Source organism: Camellia sinensis, chromosome 9 (assembly GCF_055761805.1).
Source record: "Camellia sinensis isolate YWXY chromosome 9, ASM5576180v1, whole genome shotgun sequence".
NCBI lineage: Eukaryota > Viridiplantae > Streptophyta > Magnoliopsida > Ericales > Theaceae > Camellia > Camellia sinensis.
Window position 1 is genome coordinate 12,132,497 of NC_138969.1, and position 15,469 is coordinate 12,147,965.

Here is a 15,469-nt window from a genome sequence, read left to right on the forward strand (position 1 = left end):
ATTAGTGTAGGATTCACTATCCAATTGGATTAATATCCATTGGATTAACAATCCCACCCCTACCCCATTACTAATAATCCTATAAATTTGTTGGATTAATTATCCATTGGATTAATAATCCTAAACCAAAATGTTAAAACAAACATGAGATAATTGGGCCCACGGATTAATAATCCTAATCCCATGCTCTAATCCACCCAATCAAACATGCCCAGAAGGTACAAATTAAAAGAAGGAATCGAATCAAAAGAGGTGGGGTGCAGAATATTGATGGGGATGTGTTCCCAATCCAATATACCAACTTTGTTCTTTGTTCAAAAAAATTTAAATAAATAAATAAAAAATTTGCATATGTTGTGTTGTGTTGCTTTTGAGGAGAGAATAAAGCTGCATTATCAGAAACACTAACCCCACGCCTTTTACTTTTCACTACGCACACACATGTAGCTTTCTCTCTCTGTATCTCTATTCTTTCTTTGTACATTCTTTGTTTTTTTTAATATATATATATATATATATATATTTTTCAATGCATAGCATTTTTTATAAATATATCTATGCATAGCATATGTATGCCTCTATATGTATATCATAAAAGTAATAAATAAAGATGATTTTTTTTAGCCAAATGCAACAAAAGAGTAATCTTAGAGCACATCATTTTTACAGTTTACATATACTGATGCAGAAAGGATTATGTCTGAATGATATTTTATAAGTTTTAAGCCTTTTCTATTGAAAAAATGATGAAGATATTAACTTTAATGTAATTGAAAATTTTACTTTGTCTTCTCGAACTATTATATTTACCCCACTTTACTTTAAACTATCTATTTGAACATTTACTCCTTTAAACTATTGTCATTAGTTTATTTAACTGTAAATTATTAATGAGGTTAACATTCTAACATAATATCATACTTGTCGGCATACACGCGATTAATTGAAGGTAGTTATTCATTTTGTCCCGTATTAACGAGACAAATAAATAGATAATTATTAATTTAGATATCATGCAACAAAACAAAATCAATTGTGAAAATTTTAATAAAACACAAAATACAATTAAATGTAACAAACTACTATCTCTAGATATATCTAAATTAAGCAAATCACGTGTATAAATATTTTTATATGGCATTTCGTCAAAATAATAACTGCATTGATAATTTAGATGTAAACTGATACAAAAGTGATAATTTTATGAGGCAAAATGGATTTTTCTTTGATGTAAATATAAAAGGTATATAGAAATTAATGTTATAACATATATAGAAACATGTATCGGTGTTTGAAATTATATGAAAAATGCATTAAAATATTTACAATTTTTACATATTTTCTACTTTAAAGATTGCTAGCAGGATTGTTATTAGTATGATCTTATAATTAAAATTACCATGCTTGGTATGCGAAAATAATGGAGAAATAACCATAATAATGTCTATATATCTAAAAAATGTAACAAAAATGCTCCGTAGCCCGAAAAATTGATGGTTCGAATGGTACGGAAAATATTATCTTACCGGTAAAAGAATAAAAAAAAGTCTTAAAACGACGTCGTTTTGGGATTTCGAGTCATTCGAGCCATTGATTTTTCGGGCTCCGTAGCGGTGTTGAAAATGTAAATAAGATGGACTTGTAATCTTCAAATCATAACTGATGTAATTTTTCTTTCTTCTATTTTTTGATCGATTGTTCAAAAATATAATAAGAAACATCTATAATAAACAATAAACAAAGTAATGGATTTTTACAACACTTCTATGTAAATTAATCAATGTTCCATTTCAAAAAAAGGCATTAATTAAAAACATATAGATATCAACACAAAAGGGGTAAAAAAAAGGGAAAAAAAAAAGAAGAAAGAAAAAAAGGAAGAACAAAAAGCTAATTAACCTGTAAAGGAATCCTTTTTGCCTTCTGTTTTCTCTTAACTGAGTAATCTAATCTAACGGAAGGAACAAGTTTTTTTTTATTATATGAACTAATAAATTTTATAAATTTTTTTATTCACTGATTTGATACCTATCATATTGTAGAAATCAATTCTACTTCAGATTCTAAAATTTCATAATCGCATAACACGTAAATTAGTAAGAAAAAATAATAATATTTGTTAATTTGTATAGTGTTTTTTTTCTTCTTCTGGTGAGAAGATAATGAAGCAATGATTAGTTAAAGACTCGTATAACATCATCATCATTGTGAAGCCAGTATGCTAAACACATCCTATATACATCTATGATAACCATGAATTCAAAAAGGTTTAGAATGCTAATATTTGAAGATGAGAAAAACATCAACACAATTAAACCTAGATGTAACAAATGAAGATGAAGCATATGGATACAAGTGAGAGAGAGAGAATGTCGGCATGCTTGGCTCCTCGCACGCCACTCGTCAAACCAATCAACACATAGATTGGTTTGTTCGTGTGGCATACAGGGAGCCAGGCACAACCTATTTCACCTTTCTTTCGAGATCGCCTAATAATTTTTCATCAAGAAAACCTTCACCTCCATTCTTCACATGAAACACAAAGTGAGAGAGAGAGAGAGAGAGAGAGAGAGAGAGAATGGAGTGAGTGACAACTTTGGATGGACTTTCTATATATAAAGGTGAAGGGGGTGATTTTCTTTAATTATTCGCATTGAGTATTTATTAACCCATATGATATATTTTTATACTTTCCTAAAACACAACAAATTTGAAAAATATATTTTATAATAATTTAAGAGTATTATTTTTTAAGACAAAAAAATTAAACTTAATTTTTAAGTCTAGTGATGTGATAATTAATTAAGATATTAAAAATAATATTTTCTCTCATATATTCTTCAATTATCAATTAATTATATTACTTACACATTATTAAATTTAAAAAATGAGCTTATATACTATTTTCCACAATTTAAGATCATTACTACTGTCAAACACTCACCGCCAGTCCAACAACCTTTGCTTCTTTTCATTACTTTTTACCAAAAATTATTGGTTAATTTTAGACTATCATGTGATTATATTTCATACCAATCATAATTTATTATATTCTTTCATATTTTTTAATCATCTAATACAAATTCAAGAGTCTCACCCCTCCACTAATTACAACACTATTAAAACACCACATAACAATATTTTATGACCAAGCAAGAACTTCTCGTCTTTTTTTATGCCTTTTCTTTTTCTTTTTCTTTTTTTCTTTTTCACAATCCACAAATTTTCAAGCCAAGTGTTGTTAGGTAAAGCATGTCCAAGCCTTTACATTTTTTTATTTGTTTTTTATTCCCCACCAAAACTCAGTGGGGAGATGGAAGGAGATGGAGACTCCTACTTTTCACAGCAGATTCTCTTATTTTTCTCAAAATGTTTGGTATGGTTTTATTTATTTATTTATTTGTGTCAAAATAGTTTTTGAATATTCAGAAACAACTTTTTATGTTTCCTGGGAGCAGCGTTTGAAAAGTTTTTCTTTTTTTTCAAAACTATTTAGTACAAATTTTATTTATAATTTATAATTATTAATTTTAACTTGAGAAAAATGACACTAAACAGGCACAACAAGTAGAATGTATTCATAAATGTTTTTTTCAAAAACAAGTTACCGAATAAGTTTATTTTTTGTGTTTTCTATAAAGTAAAAAATTAAACAAAGAAAACAAAAATTATACTTTCAACTATAAAATATAATAAAGCTTCTCTCTCAATCTTCTGCTGGGTGTGCCGTCGAGTGGAGAGGAGTTCGGGTACCGGCCTCCTCTCTCCTCCTTCCATTTTATTTTTTTCATTTTTTTTGTCTTTTTACTTAAGAATATTAAAAACTTGTCCTTCCAATCTTTTTTGGCATCGCCACTATCACACTACCACATTCTTGCCTCCATGGATCCACTTGCACTAAATTTGTCTCATCTCTTTCAAATTTGTCTTTGGCCACCGGTGTTAGCGTCACATCTCCTTCTTTTTGGTCTTCCAGATCTAATGTTTGGTTTGCATCCAAATTTTTACTCTCGTGCTCAAAACTTTAAAATTTGGTTTCAAATATTCTCACAATCTAAAGACCGACGATGTTTAACGCGTTCGTTTCATATTAGGCAACTATCTCAATCTCAATGATCCTTTTTGACCAGTGGATATAGGGTCTGCAGATTTCATGCTGAAGGTTGCTGTGTAATGGAGCTTTTGATGCATTTGGCTACTTGGATCTGGTTATTTTCGGTTTCCTTTTTATTTTTTTATTATTTGTATATCTCTTTTATAAGGATTTTTTTCTTTTCCTCTATAGAGGTTAGGATTCTTCCTCCTATGAAAATTTGTTATTTTTTTATGAAATCTTTTGCTATCACTGCACGAAATCCAACTTTTTATCGGTTCTGCAATGATTATTTTTTTTTCCAATCTAAAACAAAAACTATAAAATATAATAGAAATTTCAAACATAAAAATCTAAATGTAACATTGTGTAATGAAGATCGCATTTGGGACAATGCAATGGAGATTTTGAGATAAAGATTGCATAACCCCTCTTTAAACACCAAGGATCCTCTAGAGTGATTTTTCTCTAAAGTTTCCTAGAGTGCTACATTATGTGGTTGAGATTTATTGGCAAGTCACATTAATTTTTCTGATGTGACTTGCCAGTAAATCTCAATCACACAATATAGCACTCTAGGAAACTTTAAGAAAATTTCACTCTAGAGGATCCTTGCTCCTCTTTAAAACTGTACACATACATTTTTCAAGTTTGCATGACATGATATTTTTTTGGAGTGTTTTGGTTATGAGTTTTGAAAAATAATGATTATGTTTTGAATTGAATTTGGAGAAATGGGTGTAGAATTATGATTTGAAAGCTCAAAACAAACACCACACTCAAATCAATAGGTGAAACTATAATTTAAAAGGCTTACCAAATGGAGCCTTAATTTTTAATTTTTTTGGCTTTTTGAGTCATACTACCTCTTTATTTTTTTACATGAAAAAGTCAAAAAAGTCATAAAAAGCTAAAAAATCAATTTTTTATCAACTTTTCAAAACACCAATCTATGTTTATTTATTTTCGTAAGTCGATATCAGACTCTGAGGATGGATTAATTTGAGAGACCAATCATATTGTTCACTAAGGAGAGACCAATTAAAATTAAGATAAAACCTCATACAAGCTAATCTTAAAAAATTATTTACATCTAAGGTAAAGGTTTTGAATATTAGACTATGGATACAACACATTCCTAACCCTTATGCCGTTGACCATCATTTCACAATTATCTTAAAACACAATCTTGCAAATTTGAAAAGTAAATGGAATATATGCAGGAATAGAAAGATTTTGGTAAAGGGGATTCTTAGCCGACTTGGATTTCTCTCTCTCTCTCTCAAATCTACAACTACATATGTACATTGCATTTTTCATGTCTGCAAGGTTTGAACACTCCAAAAAAAAAAAAAGGGTTTGAACACTTCTGCTCCTTTTTTGCCTTTTTTGCTTTTTTCCAATCTCTATCTTGAATCTAAACTAAAGAGATTGAACGCTTTTGTGTTGTGGAGCGGGAGTTTTGTCGGGTGTGGTTGGAGTAATTTGTGATTCTTTTTTATTTGCCAATCAAACCCTCCAATCTAATCTACCCCCTACACCCTGCCAAATATTTTAGCTTTGAAGTTCCTCCCTACTTTTGATTTCTAGTACATCATGAAATAACATATAAAATTCTACCATTCATGCCTAAGACTAGGGCTGAGTAAGGAATCCGTGAAATTCGTAATCCGATCCAGTCCAGTCCAATTCGATAGGTTTGGATTAGTTTTTTGAATCCGTGGTTCGGTTCCGGATTGAAAAATTAAAAACCCGTAGTACACGGATTGGTTCCGGATTGAATCCCACGGTTCCGGATTGGAACCGATCCGTACCGTATACAAATAGTATATATTTTTATTATACATCCTCCCCATAGTATCTTCTCTTATTATATATAAAATCTAAACTCAAACCTAAAACCGTATAATATCTTCTTTTATTACTTTTGTTTGTTAGTTTTTAGTTTTAATTTGTAATGGTCTAAATACTTATGGTGAAACCAGTTTTCTTATGGTTGTTTAAATTCTAGCACATAATGTCACTATTATAGAAATAAATGTTGCTATTGTGGAACTAATATAGCGCTATGTTTATATTTTTATAAAATTAAAGTGTTATATATATTTTTTTGTTATTTAATTATGTAAATCCGTGGTCCTAAACCGATCCAATCCGTATTTAAATGGATTGGTTCGGATTGGTTCAATGATTTAAACGGATTGGATTGGTTCCAATTTTTCAGGAACCGTAGATAACGGATTGGTCCTGGTTTTACCCCAATCCAGTCCAATCCGAACCATGCTCACCCCTACCTAAGACCATCTCCAATTGAGCAATTTTTTGTTTTATTAAATTTAAATTTGCTAAAAATAAGTATCTTTTGCTATTCCAACTCTATCATCAAATAAGTATTAAATTTAGAATTTCTCAATTTTTATCAAATTGAAGATGGATGTGTTTTTTATCGAATCACTGTTCATAACTGTTAGAGTTGTAGGTTATTTTCACCACCAGATGACCGGACGGATATCCAATCGATTGTCCACTCGGATGACCACCTTCTTGCAAAAATTTGTGAAAAAATTATACTGGCCGATCGGACAGCTGCCCAGTTGTTCGTCTGATCAACCGGTATTTTAATGAAAATTCATAATCATCCGTTGAAGCGCATGATATCATATGAAGTTTTTATTCAAATTTAGTATATATAAAAAATAAAAATAAAAAGATACAACATTAGAGATACTCTAATATGCAAGTCACAATGTGTCATAATCAAATTATTTTTAAACAGAATTTAAAAAAAAAATTGTAATAGATTATAATTAAAGACATCTTCAATTATAATTTCAAGGATTGTCTTAGTAATTAAAGCTTGAGACTTAAGGATATATAACAATTTTTCATAAAGTTTTAATAGAACCTCTCGTTAGTTAATGTTAAGTTTAATTCCTAATTTGGTTGGTCCATTGAGTTAGATATCAAAAAAAAAAATCTTAAAAATTTTCCCTTAAATCAAAATTAGTCAAATGAAGTCATACATTTTTGTATAAAATAATCTTTATTCTTATCACTTTTTTGGAACCCAACTACATAAACGTGAGAGATAAGTAACTAAGGATTTTAAATGTAAATGCTATAATTTTTTCACAAGGCTATGTACCCGAAAATAATTCTCACAATTTTAAACTGAACAAGAAGATATGGTTCAAATTTGTCTGATATTTTAAATAAATTTCTAAATAAAAATTATAAACAAATAATAAAACTGAGAACTTTTTGTTCATGTGGTGTAACATGGTTGGTCACCGCAGTATAATCATGATGAACTTGCTTAGCTTTTGACCCTTCTTTTTATATCAAAATCTTTCTTTTCATTCTTCTCTATCTTCTGAACATTGATTTTGGTCCTATGGGAATGGGACTTCCTCCCTTAAAAAGACTCAAAAAAAGTTGTTTGGTGGTTTGCCATATGATTGCATCGGCCGACCTTTGTTACAAATTTTATTTGGTATTTAGTTAATCTAACATTTTCAGTTTTACCCAGCGCACTTGGTAACTTGGGGATTAAAGAGCCCGTGTCTCAAGTTTGAAAGTTTTTGAATTAATTTTTTAGACGTAACGTAATTGATTAGTAGGTTAGTTTTAAATTATTGTTATCGTAATAGTTAGTGTGGATTTAATATTTTTTTGTTGTACGAGTCCTGATTTAAGTGAAATTTGTTTTAGAAGGTTAGGACAAGTTTTCAAGTTATATTCTCTAATTCAGAACGAACAACAGCTCTGCAAAGGACGTTGCCTTAAACCTGCAGGAGAGTAGGTTTTTCCTGTAACAAAAAAAAAAATATTTTCAGTTTATTTAAAATTATTTTTGCATATTATTTGAACTCTAAGTCAAAATTGTATCAATAATATGACACAAATTTTTTAAATAAAATAAATTATACAAAAAATTTAGAATTGACGCTGATAACAAATCAAATTATAATTTTTTAATTATTTTAATTTAAACTCTTAATTTTAAAAAAAATTATAAATTCTAATCTTTAACTAATGAAACATAGATAATTTTCTTTCAAAAAAGAAAAAAAACAGAAAAGAAAAAGAAACATAACTATTTTTTGTTTGTGACGTTGGATGTTGATAATGCTATGAACCAGGGAAGGAAACGGATGCGTGGCAGGGATTGGGTAAAGGGGAGGAGCAATTGTGTTTAGAAAAAGTGATGGAGAGATGATAATAACTTGGTGAAGAAGAGAGGATGTGATGGATGATTGTAAGAATATGAGTTGGTTGTCAATAATAATGAAGAAAAAAAGAGAGGTTAAATTGTTCCTTCTTTACTAGTTATAACAAATGGATGATTAACATTAAATTGAAAAAATTAAAAAAAGTTAGAATTTAATTTGATATTGAGGTTAAACTTTAGGATTGTTTTGAAAATTTATGTTTTTAGTAGTTTTTTAATTTTTTACAAAAAAAAAAAAGAAGAAGAAGAAGAAGAGAAAAATTGACTTTTTTTTGTAATAAAATTTTGATTATTTTAAACTAAAATTGCAACCTCCCAAACTAAGCCTTATTTTATTTTATTTTATTGTAATTTTTCTAAGTAAATTTAAAACAGTTCGTATAAATTACACCTAATAATATTGTTCAATTTAGATTCAAGTACAGACAGAACAGTTAGCGGAGTGATCCATATAGTTGCCTTTGGAAATAATGCAAATGTCAAAAATTTAGAGTTCAAGTCGATAAAATAACTGTGCCTTTTTTGTTATAATTTAATTTACTAACTTATTAATATTGTGTGTTAAAAAAAAAAAAAAAAAGGTAATGCTACATTTCATCAATTTTGAACCCACGAAACCAACTCCTAATGACATGACAATGACAAGTACACATAAATAAATTTTATATTTTAATGAAATTTTCTAATGATATAACTTATGACATATTACTTAGGACTTCTTTTTGGAAACAATAGTAAAAAGTTAATTTTTTAGTTTTTTTAACCAAAAAAATCAATTTTTTTATCTAAAATAATCTAATTTTTTACCAAAAAAGTCACCAAAAAATATTAAAAAATTAAAAAATTAACTTTTTATTAATTTCTCAAAACATAGCATTGATTTAAACATTCAAAATTAGTGTACCAAAACATTTTTGAAAAAGAAATAAAGTCCAAGTACATGACTATCACGTGGCAGACATGACGCTGCCTAGCTAAGTAGATAGATACATTTCTAGGTCAAAGATCAAACATTGCACTTAAGCATAGCCTAGCCCAACCATGATAATTACACTTTCCTCACCACACCACATGGCCCCATCTGTATATATATAGCTTCAGTCCAACCCATGCACAACACAAATCATTCAGACAATAGAAAATATTCATGTAGGCCCCATTCCAATTCCAATGGTCCAGTGGTCTGTGTTGTGATTTGATTTCTCTACTTTCTTTTATTTTTTTTTATTTTTAATATTAATATAAATGTTACAATTTTAACCTAATTCTTTTAATATTTATTTTATTAAAGTCAAAAAATTTAAAATTAATATAAATAATATGAAAAAATATATAATTAAATGTAAAAAATGTTATAACATCATTCTTTTCTTCATATGATTATTAAATTATTAATAAAAATATAATAAATAATGTGTGAATTGAATTTTTTTTTAAAAATTGATGTAATTATATTAAAATTATTATACTTTTATCAAATCTTAGGAGAAGTCGGTGTAATTTATTCAAAAAAAATATATATATTTTCATAATTTATTATCAGAATGATGTGACGATGAATATTTTCATAATTAATAATTATTTTAGAGAAGTATTTATTTCATAATTATAGGCCTCCAATGACCGCATCATTTTACTTCTGACAATTTTTTTAAATGCACTTTTTATTTATTCAACATATTTTTTTTGTTTATCCTATCTTAAAAAAAAAAAAGAATATATTTTTGTTCATGTTGACTTTTCCTCATTTAATGTTTGACTACCTTGTTTATTAGGTGGACAAAAGTTCATGATTTATACTAGATAGACAAGGACATTTATTTGGATTTGGGGATAAAATTAAGGAGAAAATCAAGGCGCATACCTTTTCCAAAAGAACCCCAAAAAGAAAAAAAAAAACAACAAATCAAGAATACCATTTTGTCATGTATGGAAAAAAAAGCCCAATTACATATAAAAGATTGCTATTCAATTTTGATTTCTACTTAATGATTGGTATTAACATAACACTGACTTAAACATTGTATATTTGATAATGACAAAATGGTTAAATTAATTTTAGTTCACAATGAGAAGCATTCATTCATCAAGTAATACACAATTACACTAAAAAAAGAGAGAGAGAAAAAAAAAAAAAAAAAAAAATTGTAGTGAGAAAACCCTCCAATCAATAAAAAAAACACTCAAATCGCAGTATTGACAAATTAAGTTATGAGTATCAAAGATCCAAATTGAAAATCTTACCTATGCGGAACATTTTTGTATATAAAAAAATTATGATTTTTTTTTTCCTATGCACCTGCAAGTATAATAGTTTTTCAATGAATCTTTGAGATTAGACTAAAATTGATATTTGAAATAAATCGTACTCTTTTCTCTAATCTATAAAGACAATTCAACTAACCGAGCTAACTTGTTAGTCAGAGCTCATGTATCTCATTAAAATATTAAAATTTTGAATTTCTGTGTATGTGTATGAAACTTAATCTCTTATATTTATTTGAAATTTCTCTCACAATTAAGGATTGAGAATTTTTTACATTAGTTATATGTTGCATTATTGTAATTCATTGAATGTGTTTCATTAATCAAAAAATATATAAAGATAATTCAAAGGGTCATGCCTTAGATAACATGACACCAGTATGATCAAACTAGTCAAAGAAACGTAATAAAGACTCCCAAATGTTTGTTCAAATCACAGACTAAAGGTTGAAAAATTAAAAGATTTAATCAAAATGAGTCAATCGCTCAAGCCTTCCCTAACAATGAGATCTTTACATTCTTTAATGGCAAGTATTATTATTAAGCTTAGTTGTCCTTAATTTAGGACTAAATCATAGAATCAATATTTCAATTAAAAATATCAGCAAAAAATGGGCAACTTTTCTAAAATATGTTGTATATAGTAGTAGCCTTTGAAATTATGTGTTTTTCATTTAAAAAATTGATAATAAGCAACATATTTAATTATCAAATCTGTTTGTGCTCCCAAATAAAAATATAAAATAAAATAAATAAATTGCTAAACAGAGCTTTGTGATATGCAGAAAGCTGCAGCCCCTGAAAAAAAAAAAGAAAAAAAAAAAAAAAAAAGGAAATATTCTTTTCTTATCAAAATGATTATTCTCTCTTTCCCCAACTCACATTCTCTTTATCATCTTTGACTGACTTTTCCAGAGATCATTTACAACCAAATTATTCTTCAAATATCTTCTTGAAAATCACAAAATTAGTTTCTACCAATTTTCTCATTCACAAACTAAGCAAAAACGTTTTAAAAAGTTGAACTTTCAATGGCATCCTCTAAGCCAAAACTGAAATATGTATTTGTCTTGATATGCAATTTTTTTTTTTAATTTCTTATTTTTAAGAAAATGCAACAATAAGATAAATTCAAAATTTCATATTCAAATTATTATTCACAATTTAAAAATACCCAACTTATCAGTATTTGATGTGCAATTTAAATATAACTCAAAATAAGATGTCTGATCCACTCAAGCGTCGAAAAACTATTTTTTAGCATTCAATTTATGAGCCCCATGGCCCAATCAGATTCAATAAAAAGTATTAAATCCTTCCTCAGTTGCAAGCTAGTTAAGAGAGAAGTGACTTGACAGTTCGACAAATTAAGACTCTAGGTCACCCTATATTGTCAGTTTAACCTATAACGGGTTTTGGAAAAACAATTTTAGTCTATGAAAGTACTGTTCAATATCTATTTTATTATATAATGTGAGCATTGAAATTTGTGTGAACTCTGTCATGTTATTTTTTGTTACCAATTTTGCCTAGTTTTCATAATTTGAATTCACATATTTTGCGACAAACATGGAAACTGAAACTTTTGCATTAACTACCTAACTCAAAAATTATTTCAGTTTTCATATTCAAACTGTTTCAATTTTCAAATTTGAATTAAATCATTATATTCACAACCTTATGATCATACGGGAAGGAAATGATCCTATTCACACGTATTACCACTTCTAGCCTAAAATAAAGCCCAAAACCCTTGGGCCCCATAAATTGCCCATAACTTGTTATACAACATCATATCATTTTAGGCCCAAAAATTACGGCTTACAGCCCAATGGAATAGCCTTCAAGTTTAGCTCACTTCAGCAAGTGGGTTACCCTCATAATGAAGCCCAAGCCCAACATTTTCTTGGCCTGTTCCAGCATACAACAACTTTAATGATGTGTTTGGTTGGGAGATTTGAGAAGGGATTTGGAAAGGAAATGAAATGAAAAAAATAAGTGAAATGTGAATAAAATATATCTACATTTCACCTAATTTCACACATATTTTCCTTTTCTCATTTCAAATCATTTCTCAAATCCCCCAACCAAACACAACATAAGGATGGTTCTATTTGCACCCAATTAATAACTTGGTACACTCAATTAAAATTTTAAAATTTCAATTCTTATTGAATCTTAATATAAATTTACTAATATAGATAATACACATTAAACCCTAAAATATATATTTTTTTTTTCATGGTACACCAAAACCACTTATTGATATTCATCATATTCAACTCTCTTCATAATATTCAACTCTCTTCATATTCTTTTCTAAATTTTAATTATTTTATTTTCATCTTCTTTGTCTTTCCAAAACTTGAATACACCCCATCCAATCTAAGCCATTATCATCAATACTATTATTATATAAATATTTTACTTTGCAAACTCATCCAGCCAAGGCCCTTCTCGCAGGGGTGTGAGCCGGTTGAACTACCGTCCATGGAACTTTGCAAACTTTCAGCACCTGGAATTGTTTGGATAGCTCTAGGAAATTACGTAAAATTAATAGTGGTGGGTTTAATTTAATTAATATTGACGTAGTAGAGGCATCGGGAGGTACTTTTTAAAGTGATATAATTTATGATTTTTTATTTGTTTGTTATTTAAGTGTATTTTAAAATATAATTTGATAAAAAACATGAACTATATTGAAAATAAATTACAACCTTAAATAATTTTATAGAGTGTATTGAAAAATTGAACGTAATTTATGATTTTTTTTTGTGCAAATGGAATCCCTCCACCTCTGAGAGGGCATTTTTAGTTTGACCCAGCTTATTTTGGCCCAACTAAAGCTTTCCTTAGTTCATTTCTCACCTAAAATGACAAATCTTTTCCTATTTTGGCAATAAATTTGCTTTTTGATAACTTACTACAAACCTATCGCCCGTATTATGCACGATATAATTATAAATATTTATATTTATTTTAAATTTTTTTAATATATAAATTATTTTTTTTAGATTTTTTATAAAAATAATTTAACAATCTTATCACCAACCATAGTGTATGGGAGAAGTTGAAAAGGGTGCTACAGCAACTATGCACGGGTTGTATCTATAATTATTTGTATGAGAAGATTTTGACCAAAGCTCTCAAAAGGCATGTGGATTAGAAAAAGTTAATAAATGCTGATCAGGAGATTTTGACCAAATCAATAAATGCAGACATGTGGATTGAAAAAAGTTAATAAATACTGAGGTTTTTTTTTTAAATCAAAAATTTAGAAAATTAATATTGGAATATTGAAGCTCCCACAAAGCTTAGGGGTTAGAAACCCCTTTTTCCTTATATATAGACTAGTCTATCACCCGTGCTATGCACGGGATAATTTTAGATATTTATATTTGTTTTACATTTTTTTTAATATATAAATTATGTTTTTTAAGACTTTTTATAAAAATAATTTAACAATCTTATCACTAACCATAATGTATAGGAGAAGTTGAAAAGGGTACTGCAGTAATTATACACGGATTGTATCTATAATTATTTGTATGAGGTCATTTTAAATGCTGATCAGGAGTTTTTGACCAAATCAATAAATGCAGGCATGTGAAAAGACATGTGGTTTGAAAAAAGTTAATAAATGCTGATCAGGAAATTTTGACCAAATTAATAAATGCTGAGTTTTTTTTTTTAAATAAAAAATTTAGAAAATGCTGAGTTTTTTTTTTTAAATAAAAAATTTAGAAAATTTAGATTGGGATATTGAAGCTCCCACATGCCTTGGGATTTAAAAACCCCATTTTTCTTAATATATAGTACTAACATATCACCCGTGCTATGCACGGATTGTGTTTACAATTATCTATATATGTGAATTGCGATTTTTAAATGTCTTTTTTTTTTAAATGCCTTCTTTTTTTCTTTTTTTATATTATATTAAAGTTTAATATTTTGATAATAATCATATGCGTTAGACTTTTCAAGAAATTAAATGTCTTTTTTTTATTATATTATATTAAAGTTTAATATTTTGATAATAATCATATATGTTGGACTTTTCAAGAATTTTTTTTATGCTTGTTCTTAATGCATTAAAGTGTTATTATGAAAGATAATAATCATATGTATTGAGACTTTTCAATAAATTCATATGTGTTGGATTTCAAAGAATTTTTTTTATGTTTGTTTTTAATACATTAAAGTGTTATTATGAGGGTAGGACTTGGGAGTTGGGAGAAGTTAATAAATACTAAGGTTTTTTTTTAAAATCAAAAAATCAGAAAAATTAGATTGGGAGATTGGAGCTCTCACAAGGCTTGGGGTTAAAAACTCCCCTTTTGCTTAATATATAGTATAGACTAGCCTATCACCCGTGCTATGCACGGGATAATTATATACATTTATATTTGTTTTAGATTTTTTTTAATATATAAATTATGTTTTTTAAGATTTTTTATAAAAATAATTTAGCAATCTTATCACTAACCATAGTGTATGAAAGAAGTTAAAAAGGGTACTGCAGTATCTATACACAGATTGCATCTATAGTTATTTGTATGAGGGGATTTTAAATGCTAATCATGAGATTTTGACCAAATCAATAAATGTAGGCATGTGGATTGAAAAAAGTTAATAAATGCTGATCAGGAGATTTTGACCAAATCAATAAATGCTGAGTGTTTTTTTTAATAAAAAATTTAGAAAATTCAGATTGAGATATTGAAACTCCCACAGGCCTTGGGGTTAACAACCCCCTTTTGCTTAAAAACCCCCTTAGTATTTATATTTATCTAACTTCAATTATATTAAAAAATCAAATTATAAACAAAAAGAGATAACTTCAATCACACAAATCACATTTTTTTTAATGCTATCTAACT